Source organism: Schistocerca americana, chromosome 11 (assembly GCF_021461395.2).
Source record: "Schistocerca americana isolate TAMUIC-IGC-003095 chromosome 11, iqSchAmer2.1, whole genome shotgun sequence".
Taxonomy (NCBI): domain Eukaryota; kingdom Metazoa; phylum Arthropoda; class Insecta; order Orthoptera; family Acrididae; genus Schistocerca; species Schistocerca americana.
This window is the reverse complement of record NC_060129.1, coordinates 66311568-66331899: the sequence shown is the minus strand read 5'-3', so window position 1 is coordinate 66331899 and position 20332 is coordinate 66311568. Positions and strand designations below refer to the sequence as shown.

At 40.0% G+C, this 20332-nt stretch overlaps 1 long non-coding RNA gene across 1 annotated transcript; it reads left to right on the top strand.

The window, feature by feature from the left end:
- The first annotated feature begins 482 nt into the window (after positions 1–482).
- LOC124553797 lies at positions 483–18983 on the top strand. Its single transcript, XR_006968134.1, has 3 exons — positions 483–525; positions 10475–10531; positions 18870–18983. It is a non-coding gene; the product is annotated as an uncharacterized LOC124553797 (long non-coding RNA).
- The last annotated feature ends 1349 nt before the right edge of the window (positions 18984–20332 follow it).

Below are 20332 nucleotides of genomic sequence, written 5' to 3'. Positions count from 1 at the left end.
AATAATCTGTTCAGCTGTTTGGCCCAATCTGTGGCTCTCACAATGTCATAAGAGAAGAATGAAAGTTGGGTTCTGCACTGCTGATCCTTCTGGAATCAGAGCTGGTTGACACAGAGAAAGTAATTCTGTTACAGACAGCCATTGTAATGCTACAAGACATAATGTAGGGTAAGTTCATATGACTCTGTTGTGGACTTGGACTGGTTGCCAAACCACAAATGGGGTCTGCTTAGCAGCACGGCCACGCACTCTCCTGTCAAAATTGTGTACAGTTAGTACCAATTGTTCATTGGTAGGACTGAGGGTGTTGCTCAATGTGTAGTTGCGTATGTTGCCTAACTTTGCATTTTTTATTTTAGTTGTGATTGAGCTCCCTTTTGTTTGGATTAAAGTTAATGTTAACTAGTCACTTTTAATATCTAGTGTACAGAGATACAGGTTTAATTCTTTTTTCAGGCGTATTGTAAGGCAGAAGAGCCTGTGCTGGTCTCACTTGTCCCAGTGCTTCTCAAAGAAGAAAATGTGGTAAGTTTTGTTATTAAGACATTTGCATTTGGTAATGAATTGGCTTAAGTGGAGACAATAATGACCCATGATCAATCTTAGAAGATGGATTGAAGCATACATTTTAGATAGATGTGTTAAATCTGACACTGTGGACTGGAATACACTATTTAATATATCAAAAAAATTAATTAATTTTTGAAAATATAATGTAATTGAATAGGTAAAAAATCTACTCATCAAGTGGCGGCAGGAGGAAACATGTACAAAGATATTGAAATCTGCAAGCTTTCAGAGCCAGTGGCTCATTCTTCTGACAGAAGAGTTGAAGGGGATGGAAAGAGGGATGAAGGAAAAGGTCTGGTGAGCTTTAGGCACCAGAGAGGAGAAGACACTGATTCCAAAAGCCTGCGGATTTTAATACGTTTATATTTGTCTCCTACTGCCACTGCTCGGAATGCACTATTTGGAATTCTTAAGTTGTCACGCATAAAATACAGGGAGAGAAAAGAAATGTCTTGTACAGAAACAAGACTGCAGCTGTAAGAGTCAAATTGCTGCAGCGCACCTATCACGGACTGCTGGCAGCCCAGTGTCTGCCAGCTGCACAAACCACGGCAGGGCCGAGAAGTCGGCAAGTAGATTGTGTTAAGAGGGCATTGCCAGTGGCCGCACCAAAACGACACTTGCTGCACGCTGTTAGCATTGGCGTTAGGCGATTGAGGCTGTGTTCCGCTTCTGTGACCCGGCCGAGCAGCCAGTCGAAAAGCTGTAGTACTCTGCACACTGAAGATTTAAGTTCGTGCTATGGTAGCAGAAGGCAGTGACATTGCCAGTCCGGAACTGTCGAATTCACCACAGCCGCTGCCGTTCAGTTTGCCGTCCACTGCCACTCGCAACTGAGATGTCGCACGCCCCAGGAACGGTCTCCGCCAGCTTGGCGTATCAAATGCGTTGCCACAGTTGCGAGCAAATCATTTCTGAAAAACAGAAATTTTTAATATTGAATATTAATTTAAAGGTTTGGGAGTCTTTTGTGAACGTCTTTACATGAAGTATAGCCTTGTATGGAAGAGAAATTCGGACGGTCATCATTTCAGGCAAGAGGAGAAGAGCTTTTGAAATGTCATACTACCAAAGGCTGCTGAAGATTAAGTGGTAGTGGATAATTAGTGAAGTAGTTCTGGATCAAATTAGAAAGAAAAGAAATCTATGTCACATCTTGGCTAAAAGAGGATGTATGCTGGGGCATCAAGGGATTGTCAGTTTGGTGATGGAGGGGATAGAGTTAAAATTGTAGAGGAAGAACAAGGTTTGAATACACTAAGCAAACTGAAGTGGATGCAGGTTGTTGTACCTATACTGTGATCAGGAAAGAGGCTTGCCAAAGATAGACTTCACGGAGAGCTGCCTCAAACCAGTCTTTGTGCTGAAGACCACAGCAGTGTTGAAACCCTAATTTTGTATGAAAGGTCAAATTGAGTGAGTTCGCCATAATGTTCCAAGCTATAGTGTAATTAGTGGCTGCTTAGAATGTGTGAACTGTTTCAAGAAGTGTTTAGGCCATATGGTATATAGTGCCGCACTTAATGCTGGAAATGGGTACTGCACTCAAACATGGTGGCAACAGAAGTACACATTAATGGTCACACAGTAAAGGTAACACTGTTTGTAGCATCTTCCACTGTGTAAATGTAAAACAAACTGTTGGCTTGTTTTATGAAAATGATAGTTGCTACTCACCATATAGCGGAGATGCTGAGTCGAAGGTAGGCACAACAAAAAGACTGTCACAAATAAGCTTTTGACCTACAAGGCCTTTGTCAGAAACACACACACACACACACACACGACTGCGGACTTTGGCAGCTGAAGCCACACTTATTTGTAATATATCATTCGTTCTGAATTTTACATTGTTTGATGTTGGCTTACCCCCCCCCCCCCCCTCTCCCCCCCCCCCCCCAATAGTGTTCATAAGGAGTTGTCCTCTGGGAGAAAGCACGTAAAATAAATAGCTATGGGCACCCACATGGGGTCATTCTATGCCAAACTATTCATGGGCCATCTAGAGCAATATTTTCTAACTGCCCAGAGTCCAACCGCTCACCATTTCAGATTCATTGGTGACACCCTCATGATCTGGACTGAGGGTGAGGTCACCCTAGCCACATTCCCCCAAAACCTCAACACCTTCCTCAATGCTAACCTCCACCTCAAGGATAGCTTCATCAGTACCTCTGTCCATACCAAACCTCCCAAACACTGACAGTACCTCCACTTTGACAGCTGCCACCCATTCCGTACCGAGAAATGGCCTGCTTACAGACTAACCACCCGTGGTCATCCCATCTGCAGGGACGAGCAGTGCCAGAGCAAATACACCGAGTATCCCACCGAGACCTTCGCAGACCGAAATTACCGTCCCAACCTTTTACAGAAGCAGATCTCGCATACCTTGTCTCTCCAGCCATCTACCACCTCCTACTTACTCACCATCTGGCTACAGAGCAGCATTCATCTCGTGCCTCGGCACCACGTACGACTGGAGCAACGGTTTTCACTACCTCTCAGTGTGCCCTGAAATAGACCTGGAGGTAAGACCTATCTCGTACATTCTCCCAACCACATACTCCAGTCAGACATCTTCTACCCCATCAGAGGTAGGACTACCTGTGGAAGCAGTTTTCCTGAATTGTGCAGGTGGGAACTCTGCCTGCAATCAATCCTATCACCGTAACCCCCCTGGCCTCAGCCTTCATTAGTCCCTGTCCTCCACTTACCTATCCCCTTCCCTGCTCTCACTCCAGCAATACACGGTCTTCTATTCGACTAACACACCCATTAGTCACTAGTCTTTTTCCCCATCTCTTCTTCTCTCCTCCTTTCCCAATCGCCTCCCCTCCCATCCTCCCCCCCCCCACTCCCCACACATACAAACCTCCCAAACCTAAATGCCCTACCCTATCCCTACTGCCCCCTTGCAAGCTCCCACAAGCAGCACGATACCTTCCCCCACCCCACTCTGCACCCCATGTCGCCTCCTTACCATCACAACTGGATAGCTGCTCCTGTCCGGCGCATATACGACTCAGCTCAGCCACAGTGGCCACAGGTGGCAGAGAGAGAGAGAGAGAGAGAGAGAGGGAGAGAGAGAGAGAGAGAGAGAGAGAGAGAGAGTCAGTCCGTCCGTCCGTCCGTCTGTCCATCCTCTAGTCCTCTGTATGGCTTTTCACAATATTGTTAAAATAAATAATGTTTTTATTCAGGAGAAATGAGCAGCAAGAATATTATGTAAAGTAGAGAGATGGTGGTGCCCCTTGCAGAGGCTGCTTCACGGATCTCAAAATTCTTACACTCACTTCTTGGTACATTTATGTCACAACAATTTTTGGTGCTTATAATAAAAATTTCCTTCAACTGAAAAGTGATTTGCACAGGTTCCTTTGGGTCTAGTATTCGGAGTTAAGTTACGTACTCTGGTGCAAAGGATTTCAACATACACTACAAACAGAAAGCAAAGATATTTGGGCAGGAACATTTGGCAGTTGATAAGAAAATGGAAAACATTCCTTGTTGGCCATTCCTTCTAAAATTATCTGAATCTGTAGATTTAAGAATTGAAAATTCATATTAGCTACATGACAAATAACAATGTTCATAGGAATCTACATCTACATCCAGATTCCGCAAGCCACTGTATGGTGCATGTTGGAAGGCATGCTCTACTACTACTAGTCATTTCCTTTCCTGTTCTAGCTGCAAATAGAGCGAGGGAAAAACAACTGTCTATATGGCTCCATGTGGCCCCTAATCTCTCTGAGCTTATCTTTGTGGTCGTTACAAGAACTGTACATTGGTGGCAGTAGAATCGCTCTGCAGTCAGCCACAAATGTTGGCTCTCTAAATTTTCTGGATATTGCTCCTCGAAAAGAACACTGTCTTCCCTCCGGTGATTCCATTTGAGTTCTTGATGCATCTCCATAATACTTGATTATTGTTGAAAGATATTAGTAACAAATCTAGCAGCCTGCTTCTGAATTCCTTCGATGTCTTCGTTTAGTCCGACCTAGTGCGGATCCCAAACATTCGAGCAGAGCTCGAGAAGAGGTTGCACTAGTGTCCTACATGTGGTCTCCTTTACAGATGAACTTCACTTTCCTAAAATTCTCCCAATAAACCAATGTGGACCATTCGCTTTCCCCACTGCAGTCCTTATATGCTCATTCAATTTCATATCGCTTTGCATTACGCCTAGATATTTAACTGACATGAGTGTGTCAAGCATCTCATTATTTGTAAACTGTAGGTTTGTTTTTCCTACTCATCTGCATTAACTTACATTTTTCTACATTTAGAGGTAGCAGCCATTCACCACACCAACTAGAAATTTTGTCTGAGTCATCAACTATCCTCCTACAGTCAGTCAACGATGGCACCTTACTGTACACCGCACCAACATTAGCTAACAACCGCAGACTACTGTCCACCAAATCATTTACATATGTAGGAAAACAACAACTTACCTGTCACACTTTCCTGGGGCACTCCTGTCTCTGATGAACGCACACCATCAGGCACAATGTACTGGGTCCTATTACTCAAGAAGTCTTTGAACCACTCACAAAATCTGGGGACCTATTCTGTATGCTCGTACCTTCATTAACAGTCGGCAGTGTGGTGCCGTGTCAGATGCTTTACAGAAATCTAGGAGTATGGAATGCTGCATGACAAACAATTTTGTGTTTTAAACAGCACTGTTGTTGACCTCTCTGGTTATCTCAGGGTGACTGATCGAAGGTGTACACTCTGGTGTTTTGCTGAGTTGTCGTTTCCATCTCATGCACAATATTTCAACAACTGGACGAGCCTTCTTCTTTAGGTGCTGTGAGTTTTACTGTTTTGTGCACTTGCTGGGTGGACTCCACTCCACACAGTCTGGTTGGAGTCTGGGAAGTGAGTAACAGCAAAACTCATAGCATCCGTGGAAGACGGCTGCGTGAGATGTCGAAATATTGTGCATAAAATGTAACTGACAACTTGGCAGAACGGCCGGTAGCACACAGTTACAGATTTTGTTCTTAGGATCTGCAGCTGTTTTCTTTTAAAACTGACAGTGTAATCAACTAAATGCACTCACAGAAACAGCAAGTGTCATATCGTGAAGCACCAGTCTGATACTTGTCAACCTTCACGGTGATGTTTATCATGTAACAGTTATTTCGTGATTAAAATTTCATTCCATTTTGAACTTATTCATCAGTAAAAACTTATCTGGTTTTGATGGTGTTCCAGTAGAGTACTAAAGATTTATTCTCATAAAATAAGCCTCGTATTATTGGAAATATGTAATGCATCAACTGAGTCAAGACATTTTTCCAAAGAAACTGAAATACACCATTGTTAAACTCCTCTTTAAGTAAGGTGATAGGAGAGGTCAATAACTGCTGACCTGTTTCATTGTTGACATCATTTTCCAAAATGCAGTTGAATACCAGCAGCTGCCAGTCTTGTGATGGCTTTTGTTGCCACTGGAAAGTTGGCATTGGTGATGCCAAGTTTCCAGACAAGGTGTGTGTGTGTGTGTGTGTGTGTGTGTGTGTGTGTGTGTGTGTGTGTGTGTAAAGACCTCTTTCACAGTTTTGGTAGCACTTGATTCATAGCTATTGAGCTCACAAAAGATTACCTTTCTTTTAGTGTGGATCATCCAGTAATATTCAGCAGCATTAAGCCAGGAATCCAATCATCTAAGCACAAGGTGGGGGAAGGAGGGGCAGTGAAGGTGCTCGTTCCTTGGATTTCTGCACCTGTAGCGGGACGTTCACATTAATTGTTGTGCCACAAGTAATTAATTTTCCTACATCGGAGCAATTTGATCACACCTCTTCTGCAACTCTGCGTAACGCATGCACGAGTCAAATGACATAAACCATACTGCGGTAGAGAATTTGAAGCCCTCAGCTGCTTTAGCCGTGTATGAAGCACCATCTGTTGCTAGAAGCAAAACATTTTTTCTGCTCACAACATCTTGTCACAGTAGCTTCACGGAGTTGTGAAACAAAATGGCAACTGTTTGTACTCTCTCTCAAGAGCTTCACGCATTAGGAGGAACATTTTTCCAGGCCTGTCAACTTTCAGAACACCCCATAACATCTGCAACATAATGTCCACCCACATTGGTACCTTTGTATAGGGACGTTGATCTTTAGTTCAGCAACACTAATTCATTTTTTTTTTTTGAGCTGCTCTTCATAGCACACTGATAAATAGTTCTTTCTCAATATAGATTAACCTGGAACAGGATGTTTTGTGTACTTCTCAAGAACTGTCTGAAATGTGGATTCTTCAGCTTCTCAGATGGGATGTTGCAAGACACCATCATTTCACCTGTCTTTAAATGTTTGTACAATTGAAGATGAACCTGTCTGCTCAACTAACAGCATTTGTCTGCTGCCATTTTCAGCATTTCTCTTCAGACAGCTGCTGTATTTGGTGGTATTACAGTGCTGTTGCACATTAAAGTGCTGTTCTGCACTAACTTTGACTTCACTTAATTAACAAAATAACATTTCCCCACCAGTGCTGAAGAACTTAGCATCAAACTCACAAACGAAACCTTGCAACTCCATGCTGATGGACGGCTTTTGTTGAACCACTTGCGTTTATATTCTGACTGAATAGTGTGACCACGTGTGCGATGTTTATCATGTCGGGAGGTGCATTTGTTAGTTTTGAGAATGTTTTGTTTGCACCACCCAACAGTGTCTTACATCAGCAAACTGACTAGTGTGTAATGCTACTTGTCTACTGTTGTTGTGATCTTCGGTACAGAGACTGGTTTGACGCAGCCCTACATGCTACTCCATCCTGCGCAAGCTTCTTCATATCCAAGTAACTACTGCAACTTAAATCCTTCTGAATCTGCTTAGTGTATTCATCTCTTGGTCTCCCTCTACGATTTTTACCCTCCACACTGCCCTCCGATATTAAATTGGTGATCCGTTGATGCCTCAGAACATGTCCTACCAACCGATCCCTTCTTCTTGTCAAGTTGTGCCACAAATTCCTCTTCTCCTCAATTCTACTCAGTACCTCCTCATTAGTTACATGATTTACCCATCTGATCTTCAGCATTCTTCTGTAGCACCACATTTCAAAAGCTTCTATTCTCTTCTTGTCTAAACTAATTATCGTACTTGTTTCACTTCCATACGTGGCTACACTCCATACGAATAGTTTCAGAAAAGACTTTCCGACCCTTAAACTTATACTTAATGTTAACAAAGTTCTCTGCTTCAGAAACACTTTCCTTACCATTGCCAGTCTACATTTTATAGCCCCGACCATCATCAGTTATTTTTATCCCCAAATAGTTAAACTCCTTTACTACTTTAAGTGTCTCATTTCCTAATCTAATTCCCTCAGCATCACCTGATTTAATTCGACTACATTCCATTATCCTCTTGTTTTGCTTTTGTCGATGTTCATCTTACATCCCCCTTTCAAGACACTGTTAATTCAATTCAACTTCTCTTCCAGGTCCTTTGCTGTCTCTGACAGAACTAGTATGTCATCGGTCAACCTCAAAGTTTTTATTTCTTCTCCGTGGATTTTAATTCCTTCTCCAAATTTTTCTTTTGTTTCCTGCTCAGTATACAGACTGAATAACATTGAGGATAGGCTACAAACCTGTCTCACTCCCTTTCCAACCACTGCTTCTCTTTCATGTTCCTTGACTCGTATAACTGCCGTCTGGTTTCTGTAAAAATTGTAAATAGCCATTTGGCCCCTGGCACCTTCAGAATTTGAAAGAGACTATTCCAGTCAACATTGTCAGAAGCCTTCTCTAAGTCTACAGATGCTAGAAACATGAGTTTACCTTTCCTTACCGTATTTACTCGAATTTAAGCCGCACTCGAATCTAAGCCGCACCTGAAAAATGAGACTCGAAATCGAGGAAAAAAAAATTTCCCGAATCTAAGCCGCACCTGAAATCTGAGACTCGAAATTCAAGGGGAGAAAAAAGTTTTAGGCCACACTTCCAAATCGAAACAAAGTTGGTCCATTGTAATATGAGACACAATTTAGGTTAAATGAATGACGATACAGCTGTAGTAGTTTGGTTCAAGTCGTAAGCTTAGCAGTTACGCGTTACCAGGTAGCCGTTGTTATGCGTCAGGCGCTCAGTCCGTATTTATACGGGTACCCTCCCTTTTTCACGTGCTTCGTCTGGTTTGAATTGATTGCTTATTTTTCTTTGATCTGGCAAGTGCAGTTCTCTTTGTTATAGGTGTTTCCGTCACTCAGAGCTGAAAATGTATTACTGTACTGTGTCATGCATTGTTTGTCGCATTCTGATAGTGCGTGTTTACGGCCTGTCGCCGCTCGCGGCATGGCTTGCTTTTGTGCACGCTACCGCCGCTTACAATAAAAAAAACAAAGAGAGGAATCATCTCATTAGCGAAACAATGGCAAGAGACTGCTATTCGTTGCTACTTACACTGCTGCTTTCTTTGATAATGATCAACAAGAACCAAATAATAGACTGCGTATGATAGAAGATGTTCTGAACGAGAATTTAGTGAAAATTTTTTCCGTTTGAAAATCTTTGCAGACGCCTCTTTAGTACATTACATTATGCACAGAAATTAGAGTCATCTTAGATTTAAAAATCTAATCAATTGCCGTGCTTCATTTCTGACTGTATCACTATTAGGCATAAGAATAATACGAATATAAACATGACATGGTATGTATATTCTTCCGCGTCTGCTGTTGTCTCACTCTAGTTTCATAGTTTATTAGGCGGACAGGATTTAAATGAGATAGCAGCAAACACGAAAGAATACATGGCAAAATGTTTATATTCGTATTATTCTTATGGTGAAGAGAATACTGCATGTGATGCACAATTCGTAAAAGTTCCTATTAGCAACCATTTCTTCTCACAGTTAGGAAAAAATTCATAAAGCAGAGCTGGCCATATTGACAAATATCCCAAACAGTCTTGCCAGTCGGATTTTCGTAGTACATTGAAATGCTGCTACGTTCGAAGAGGAACAATACGGAATTTGTATTTACTTCGTTGGATAATGTATGAAAATGCAGTGGTCGAAACTCGGGGCGGAGAAAAAAAAAAGCTCGTCTTCCACCTTTTTTTTTATTTATTTACTGACGCAGAGGTTTTGGTGCTAGTATTTGTCTTTGTGCCTGCGAAGCATGCCTGCGTAGCGCTACATATATTCGACGACAGAAGTTAGTTGTGGCGGCACCTACCAACATTTTTCAGAACTTCCGCTTACTTTGCACTCGATTCTAAGCCGCAGGCGGTTTTTTGGATTACAAAAACTGGAAAAAAAGTGCGGCTTAGATTCGAGTAAATACGGCAATCTATGTTAAGATAAGTCGTAAGTCGTAGGTCAGTATGCCTCACATGTTCCAACATTTCTACAGAATCCAAACTGATTCTCCCCAAGGTCGGCTTCTACCAGTCTACTAAAGTCATGATAAATAAAGCTTTGTAGTAATTGTTGTGTTTATTTGTGGCATTATAATCTGAAACATTGTCATGTGAGCAACATTTTCATGTTTTTATTCGTGTGTCCATATAAGATACAACAAATATATAAAGTTTTGCAAACGTTGGCGGAAATATAACCTGTTACTGAAGAAAAAGATGTAAATATGATATTGGATGCATAATAGAAGTACATTTATCTATACTATAACACCTGAATTTATGCAAAAATTGTTGTTAAATTCACCATGAAGTTCAGGAAAAAATATGACTTGTCATAAAAATGTGGGCCCTTGTTATGATTACTTGAAGTGAAAAGTGAAGTGTCAAAAGTATTCAGTAATGTACCACAAGGAAACAGAGAATTAAACCTTTTAAACATAATTTCCATCATGTAAATTTCATACACCACGAAAACATTATAAATCTGACATCTGTTGTAAATTTTTCCAGCTTGATGAATCGCCGGAGGACTTTGAAGTTGGCAGTCACCCATTGCTAATAAATCTGGTGAGTCACTGAGTTTTATAATATTTCAGTAGTTACGACTAGAATACAAGTTGCAATAAGCTCAGTAAGAAGGCCTGACTGCAACTCATTTTCTCAATGAAATTGTGGTTCTGTTGTTTGTCTTCTTCTTCTTAGTTCTTCAATCGTCAGGTTGGTTGTCGGCAGTGCACAAAGCTTTTCTTTCTTGGGCCTTCATCTTGAGAGTGGTATGTGGTTACTGTCCATGATCTAGGCAAAGTATTCCAGTCTCGGTCTGCCGCTTGTGTTCTTATCTCATTCTGTACAGCGAAACACTCCAAACAAATGCCTTTATGAGGTCTTTCCTGAAATGTCTGTCTATGCAGCTGGGTGTGAAAAGGTTCCGCAGTTTATAAATATTTTAGCATACAGTCACTAATATTAGGAACAAGTCCAGAGCAATGTGTTTCGAGAGTCGAGCTCTCATCATCAGGCTGTCTAAGTTAACCCTACATAAAATGCACTTCAGAAGCACTGGAGGTCAAAATATAAGATTATTCAGACATGGAGACTATCATCTTACTTTAAAACTGGAAGCACCAGATTCCCTGCATCCTTATCTGCATATTCTTCAAAACATTGTTTATGTAAGGCAGTAAACATCAGTCACACCAGCTGCCTCTCAGTGCACGTCAGAGCTGCACACGTGTTTATAAATAAGTGGTGCCTTAAAAGCAGCACTTCGAAGGATGTGTGTTAACATGGATAAGGAAGCAGGGAATCTGATGCTACCACTTGGGAATCTGATGCTACCACTTTTCAAGTAAGACAAAGACTTCGTAGCTTAGTAATTTTATTTGTTTTTCTATTTTTACTTTGAATGTTTTTGAAGTGCATTTTATGTAGGATTAATTTTGAAGCCGGATGATGGCAGCTTGACCCCAAAAACATGTTGCTGTGGATTATGTTCCTAAAATTAGTGGTTGTATGCTAAAATATGTATGAAGATTGCCTTAAAAATAGCTGCGTTTGGTGTTTAAAATGGACAATATTAGAAAGTTTGTTCTCTTGTTAAAATAAGTCTTTGTGTGATAGATTTGGCTTGCAATATTCTTCTTTGATCTTCCATTTGATGTAATTTTACTCCATCAGTAGGTGAAGGACTCGGTGGTTTACAGTTGCTCACTGAGCTTTGAGCAGTGATATTTTGCTTACTCACCACAAAGATCTTTTTCTAAAGCTTCATTAATTTACATGTTATAAGAAAAACTGAGTGTGGTTCCATCTGGGCCAGCATCACTTCTAATTGAAGGGACTGGTGGAAGAAAGTGCTAACTCACAATAGCATAATTTGGGTTGTTACATGTTGTTCGATTAACCCTTTTGTTACAGCAGTCTGCTTCGCTGAGCTGATGCCACTGATCGGTGCAGCGTGCCGCGAATTGTGCACATTGCACGTCAGTAAGATGATGTGCAGGTTACTGTATTTAAGTGTTACATAACTATATAGTTGGAGATTTTATAAGTATTATATGAAAATCCATTTAGGATCATTTGAAAGATTCTTAATAATGTAATTCAGTATGATAAATTTGAAAACAAGGTTCAACGCACAAACCCACATTACAATTTTTACACTTGTACTTAGATTCTCATTTTCTGTCATTTGCACTTCAAACAACACACCTTCTATTTCAGTTTTTTCCTACTGGTTTGTAAACCGAAGAAAAGTGTCTTTCTGTTAAGCTCAGTGGATGATTATTGCCTGTTCAGTGTTGATATTTCATGCTTCGATGATACTCTTCCAGTATCTCCCTAATTAACTGCAATTGAAGTTTTGCCATGGATACCAGTTCTTTCCTTTTGTGTTTATAAAGACAATAGGCATTCCACACACAAATGTCCAGCAAGTGAAAGAAATGTTTGCGATGCCATTGCAGAGATTTGAGTGTTGATTCCACAGTGCTTATAACCGTGTCAGCTTTATCAACTGCACCCATTGAATTATTATAATCCAATATGCATACAGGTTTTTGGATAACTTTTACTGTATCAAATTCATCTGAATGCATGGTAGAAAGCTTATAGACTTCTTTTTTATCCATCCACTTTTTGAATATTAAATCTTTGCACGATTGGCAGGTTGCCTGTCCTCATTTTAATCGTTCACCAGTTTTAGGCATCCCTTTCCTTCTCTTTCTTATGGTCCTGCACACATTTGTGCAATTATTGTGTAGCTTTCTAAATAAAGCTGCACTGAAATACCAATTACCTATGTGAACGGTATGGCCCTTTCCTAAATAGGGCTTTACAAGTGCTTCAACTATCGCTCCTGACTTTCCAGTATCCTTATTTTTGGTATCCACCAGGGCAGATGAACCCATGTAAACAATTAAATCTTGTACAAATCCTGTCTCACAGTCACAGAGAAAAAAAGATTTTATTCCAAATCTGTTTCTTTTTGATGGGATGTATTGTTTGAAAGACAGCCACCCTTCATAAAAAAAAAGTAAACTTTTGTCTATGCACAGCTTTTGGAATGGCTGAAATGACTGACAAAATTTTTTTTTTGTAATAAATCAGTGATGGTGTTATGTATTTTGTATAACAATCATTGGTAGAACCGACATCATGGTTGAAATGCAGCATTCATAGTAATTTGGAATAGTGGTCTCTAGCCATTACTTCTCCAAAAATATTGCTTCGCAGAAGTTTGTCTTTACTCCGGTACTCTACTAAATATAATTTCTTGTTCCACGTCATTCAAAATGATATGGCAAAAAAACATAGTTTGGCTACTCCAGTTCCTTCTGAATTGTTTGTTACTATTATCTTGCTGAAGCCAACAGTAATTTGTTTCATTTGCAATTAACTCTATGAGATCTTCAGAGGTAATCACATTTCTGTTTTTCCCTTGGTCTTAAGAATGAAAGCTCTCTTCAGCTTCTATCTGTTCCTTCCACAGAAAGAACTCCGAAAATAAAATTACACCGCATAAGTAGCGCAAACATAAGTGCAGCATTTATGTGTTATTCTGAGTAAATAATTTAGTTCAAATACATAAGATAACGTAGTAGGTGAATACGGATTGGGGCTAAGAAATGAAAGAGGAAGCTGCCTGATAGAATTTTGCACAGAGCACAACTTAATCATAGCTAACACTTGGTTCAAGAATCATAAAAGAAGGTTGTATACATGGAAGAAGCCTGGAGATACTGACAAGTTTCAGATAGATTATATAATGGTAAGACAGAGATTTAGGAACCAGGTTTTAAATTGTAAGACATTTCCAGGGGCAGATGTGGACTCTGACCACAATCTGTTGGTTATGAATTGTAGATTAAAACTGAAACTGCAAAAAAGTGGGAATTTAAGGAGATGGGACCTGGATAAACTGACTAAACCAGAGGTTGGTTGTACAGAGTTTCAGGAAGAGCATAAGGGAATAATTGACAGGAATGGAGGAAAGAACTACATTAGAAAAAGAATGGGTAGCTTTGAGAGATGAAGTAGTGAAGGCAGGAGAGGATCTAGTAGGTAAAAAGACGAGGGCTAATAGAAATCCTTGGGTAACAGAAGAAATATTGAATTTAATTGATGAAAGGAGAAAATACAAAAATGCAGTAAATGAAGCAGGCAAAAAGGAATACAAACGTCTCAAAAATGAGATCGACAGGAAGTGCAAAATGGCTAAGCAGGGATGGCTAGAGGTCAAACGTAAGGATGTAGAGGCTTATCTCACTAGGGTTAAGATAGATAGACTGCCTACAGGAAAATTAAAGAGACCTCTGGAGAAAAGAGAGCCACTTGTATGAATATCAAGAGCTCAGATGGAAACCCAGTTCTAAGCAAAGAAAGGAAAGCAGAAAGGTGGAAAGAGTATATAGAGGGCCTATACAAGGGCGATGTACTTGAGGACAATATTATGGAAATTGAAGAGGATGAAGATGAAATGGGAGATACGATACTGCGTGAAGAGTTTGACAGAGCACTGAAAGACCTGAGTTGAAACAAGACCCCGGGAGTAGAAAACATTCCATTAGAACTACTGACGGCCTTGGGAGAGCCAGTCCTGACAAAACTCTACCATCTGGTGAGCAAGATGTATGAGACAGGCGAAATACCCTCAGACTTCACGTTAGTAGTTTGCAGCTGTGGCTTATTAAACTGATCGTTTGGTAATTTTCACATCTCTCAACACCTGCTTTCTTTGGGATTAGAATTATTATATTCTTCTTGAAGTCTGAGGGTATTTCGCCTGTCTCGTACATCTTGCTCACCAGATGGTAGAGTTTTTTTCAGGACTGGCTCTCCCAAGGCCGTCAGTAGTTCTAATGGAATGTTGTCTATTCCCGGGGCCTTGTTTCGACTCAGGTCTTTCAGTGCTCTGTCAAACTCTTCACCCAGTATCGTATCTCCCATTTCATCTTCATCCTCTTCAATTTCCATAATATTGTCCTCAAGTACATCGCCCTTGTATAGGCCCTCTATATACTCTTTCCACCTTTCTGCTTTCCTTTCTTTGCTTAGAACTGGGTTTCCATCTGAGCTCTTGATATTCATACAAGTGGCTCTCTTTTCTCCAGAGGTCTCTTTAATTTTCCTGTATGCAGTATCTATCTTACCCCTAGTGAGATAAGCCTCTACATCATTACATTTGTCCTCTAGCCATCCCTGCTTAGCCATTTTGCACTTCCTGTCGATCTCATTTTTGAGACGTTTGTATTCCTTTTTGCCTGCTTCATTTACTGCATTTTTGTATTTTCTCCTTTCATCAATTAAATTCAATATTTCTTCTGTTACCCAATGGTTTCTACTAGCCCTCATCTTTTTACCTACTTGATCCTTTGCTGCCTTCACTACTTCATCTCTCAAAGCTACCCATTCGTCTTCTACTGTATTTCTTTCCCCCATTCCTGTCACTTGTTCCCTTATGCTGTCCCTGAAACTCTGTACAGCCTCTGGTTTAGTCAGTTTATCCATCTCCTTAAATTCCCACCTTTTTGCAATTTCTTCAGTTTTAATCTACAGTTCATAACCAATAGATTGTGGTCAGAGTCCACATCTGCCCCTGGAAATGTCTTACAATTTAAAACCTGATTCCTAAATCTCTGTCTTACCATTATATAATCTATCTGATACCTTTTAGTATCTCCAGGATTCTTCCATGTATGCAACCTTCTTTTATGATTCTTGAACCAAGTGTTAGCTATGATTAAGTTATGCTCTGCACAAAATTCTACCAGACGGCTTCCTCTTTCATTTCTTAGCCCCAATCCGATTCACCTACTATGTTTCCTTCTCTCCCTTTTCCTACTGTCAAATTCCAGTCACCCATGACTATTAAATTTTCATCTCCCTTCACTACCTGGATAATTTCTTTTATCTCATCATACATTTCTTCAATTTCTTCATCATCTGCAGAGCTAGTTGGCATATAAACTTGTACTACTTTAGTAGGCATGGGCTTCGTGTCTATCTTGGCCACTATAATATGTTCACTATGCTGTTTGTAGTAGCTTACCCGCACGCCTATTTTTTTATTCATTATTAAACCTACTCCTGCATTACCCCTGTTTGATTTTGTATTTATAACCCTGTATTCACCTGACCAGAAGTCTTGTTCCTCCTGCCACTGAACTTCACTAATTCCCACTATATCTAACTTTAACCTATCCATTTCTCTTTTTAAATTTTCTAACCTACCTGCCCGATTAAGGGATCTGACATTCCATGCTCCGATCTGTAGAATGCCAGTTTTCTTTCTCCTGATAACGATTACTGCACCATATCATTAACTCATTGGAAAGACCTACACATACAAACAATGTACAACATTAGTTATCTGGCAAATATGTACATACAATACAGTACACTTTAGTTTCGTCACCTTCCACAGAATTAAATGTCATTTGTTTGAACTCCATTTTTTGTTGTGAACACTCTCCAAGTGGTATATCAGTTCTTCCCTCTGAGAGCATCAAAACGTATTGTACTCAGTACATGTCATCTAAATAACAAAGAAAATGGGTTTTTGCTTAATATCTTAATATCATACTGTGATGGAAAAGGAACGTGTAAACAGAATTAATGCACTTATTCATCCATCATGTTTAATGCTACCAATTATGAAGCAGAGTCTTCAGGGATGTGGAACAACACAGTGAAGGTGCAGTGAGAAACTAGGGCCTGCATTACTTAAATATCTAAAATAAGTTATTTGTGCTTCATGAAACTACTTTAAAAATTCAGGGGAAAGGCCGCACCTCCAACTCTTCGTAAACGATCTATCCAGAGGGCCTACACCACAAGTGACACTTTACTTTGCTTAAGTGTACTAGTTACCTGTCAATTGTCAAAGAGTTTTACAGCAGTTCTGGCATTCGCCTCCCATGACTTGCCTAGTAATTAACCCTCTCAACCCTTTCTTTTATAGCCTTAGCTTGGACCCATTTGTGGGCTTTTTGTTATACGTGAACGTTTCTGCTCAGTCTGCAATGCAGAGAGGCTACTGCAGACGTTCACACTGGTGATATCTCCATAACATTTTTGCTAATATAGCACACTTGACTATAAACCAGCCATCTGGTTACGGCAGTTGTGTTACATTATTGCATTAAGGTTCACGCAGCATTTAAATGATGACTGAGAGGTAACCAACACTTCGCCTACCTTTCCAGAAGCAGAACTGTGTCTCTTCATGTGTTTGTTTACATCTGTCACCAGCTTATCATAAATATGTAATATTTCTTTCCTAGGCTCTACTTGTATATTCTTGCGATGCTTCACCCACATACGTCACACAAGCCTGCTACACCACCAGTCTGTGCAACATCAGCCATGGTGAACGTACGGCGAAAAATTAAGAAAAGCACAACACATACACACACACCAAGATAGCTCCTGGGAAAATCATAATAACGAAGCGTTCAAAGATCTACATACCGGTATCTACAACTAACTGGCTCTTATGGCCAACCAATGAGACATCGGTGCCAGTTGAAATAGCTATGTATAATGCCTTGTGGCTGTAGAAAGTGTAATGACAAGCGGCTCGCAAGCCCTGAGGAATCATGGGGTCAACAGAAGCGTCCGATTCCACCTGTCTGCATTGACGTATGGGTGTTGTCATGGGTGATGTCATTACGCCACGGTGTTTATGAGTTGGTTGTGTTTGTAGATGTTGTCTTGTTGTGTTTCATGGTGCCCTCCCATGTGTGTGTGTTTGTTTGTTTGGTTTTTTAAAAAAACCTCTTATATTTAGCTTGACCTCTCCCTAAAACCCACAATTTCCCGCAGTTGTCTCATTAATTTGATGGAAGTTTTGGATGGAGATGTTATTGTCTTATTTATACATATTTTCATGTTTGTTGCCATGTGTATGTAGTAACATCACAGGTGCCATATTGGAGATGCTTAGAATAGCCATTTCTGCCATATTGATGATGTCATGGGTCAAAGCAGACGGCTGGAATCTGACACTTCTGTAATCCTAGGATCATGACGTCATCTCTCCCGCTAGTCAATATCGCTGGCAGTTTTCAAAACACGGATTTCTTTGAACCTAGCCATCCTTTGCAGAAGCAGCTCGCAGGCCCTCAGGAATCATGACGTTATATCATGACATGAGGTCATCTCTCACGCTAGCCAGTATTGCTGGTAGTTTTTGAACCCCAGATATTCTTTGAGCCAAGCCATTCTTTGTGATGCCGTGTGGGTATATGTACAATGCCAGATTTTGTGTTGCATGTGCGATAAAGCATTTCAATTATGGAAAACTTTGTATCCTTCATTTTCTTTGTGTATGCATATAGAGCCAAATATGGAAGTTACTGTGAAGTACCTGCAGGATGACTGCAATTTTTTTAACTTCTTGGCAAATTTGAGAACACATGCTGCAAAAGCACATGCTTGCAGAGGAGAAAGGAAAGTTTATATTCCAGACAATGGATGGTAAGTAACTTCGTACAATAATTTTATGATGTGCAAGAAAAGTAAAGTGTCTGGTAAATCTACAGAATTTCCTTCTTTGTGCCTATAGTATTCTGATGCATTGTGTTACCCTGTAAAGTTTCTTTCAGTACAACTATGAGGATTATTTGTGGTAACAGCATATTATCATAAGAAATGGCTTCGGTATTTAAGTTGCAATCTTTGTAACTTTTGTTGGTCATAATTTGTGTAGTAACTGTATTCTAACTTCAGTATCACTCTAATATTTTGTTTCAGTAACATGTTCCTTCACACTTGAAAATTCCTGAATGTTCAAAATGACATCAGTGACCATAGTCAGTATTTTTACAGTAAAATTGCTATGAATTGCAGTGACAGAATCCAGATTTGTGAGTGGTGTTACCTATTTTTGTAATGGATGTTTCAGAGTTTCTGAAGTGAAAGTCCAAAGAAGGGAAGACAGCAAGAAGTAGCTATTTGTGTTTTTCATGGTTTATAGACCTACTGGGGAAACTTGCCACGTAAAAAAAATGAGTAACGCATCAAGCTTGGTACCTCTATGGTGATGTGGAAATCCGAGCATTGTTAATAAAGAAATTAATTTTGTGTTTTCTTCGTTTGATTCCTTTATCGTGTTGCCTATATTTCACAAAATTTAATTGAAATACCAAGTTAATAATTTCAACATAAATTGGACTATGCACATAGCTGTCTCTAATGGCTTTGCTGCTTTTCACAGGTAAAGTATGATTATTCACTAGTCCTTCAGTTTGCATGTTTCTTAATCAATTGTGGCAAAAGAAATCACTGACTCAAAGCATAATTTGCTTGGTACACATAATTGGAGATTGCTTATTTAGTTGTAATTTTACATTTTTTGATTATAGTATTCTCTCAGAGTTTATCTTGCTGCCTTTCTTGGGTGTGGTTTTTCTATATTTAACAAGTTTACTGATATGGTTAATGACATGTTTCACCACCAGGTAAAGTATACAGCATTAAGCGTGCTGTGCTGTTCTCGCTGGTGGCAGCAGCACGGTAGTAAATGTGTTAAGGGGGGACTTAGGAACATTGAAAGTAAAGTATATGCATCTATAATAATCTTGGCTAAAAACATACAGCTAGAATGCTAATTACCGTTTGAGCAATTATCCTTTAGACAGTTAATATCTTATGCTAAATATGTATTAAAACTGAATTCGTAAACAACTTTCTAGTCATTTAATCGTTTGGCTTTGTAGAAATTGAAATAAAAATACTGCAGACCCAAAAATCTAGACACTGGACTCGCATTCGGGAGGACGACGGTTCAATCCCGCGTCCGGCCATCCTGATTTAGGTTTTCCGTGATTTCCCTAAATCACTCCAGGCAAATGCCGGGATGGTTCCTCTGAAAGGGCACGGCCGACTTCCTTCCCAATCCTTCCCTAATCCGATGAGACCGATGACCACGCTGTCTGGTCTCCTTCTCCAAACCAACCAACCAACCAACCCAAAAATCGCCTGGAAATGGTAAGGAATATCAGATACAAGTAAGTATTTTTGCTCAGTAAGAATAAAGTGTAAAAATGCTGCTATCTGGTTATTGCCTTGAGACCACTGCACACAAAACAGGGCAGTGTTAACTTTGTTACCTAGTTCTCATTGGCTGAAGCAACTAAAATTAAATTTATGAGAAATGTGGAAACTTTGTTATCCGTATATCCCCAGCATGATTTAAAATTTTTGCAGTGAAATGGCACTGATAGTGCATAACATATTTTGCAACTGAGACTAAGTACTTAAAAATTGATGTGGGGTATGTATTTCAAGACACACTTTAGAACCAAACCTGATATTTGTATTGACACACAAGTAAACACATCTGAAAGGCACACTGGGTTACACAAG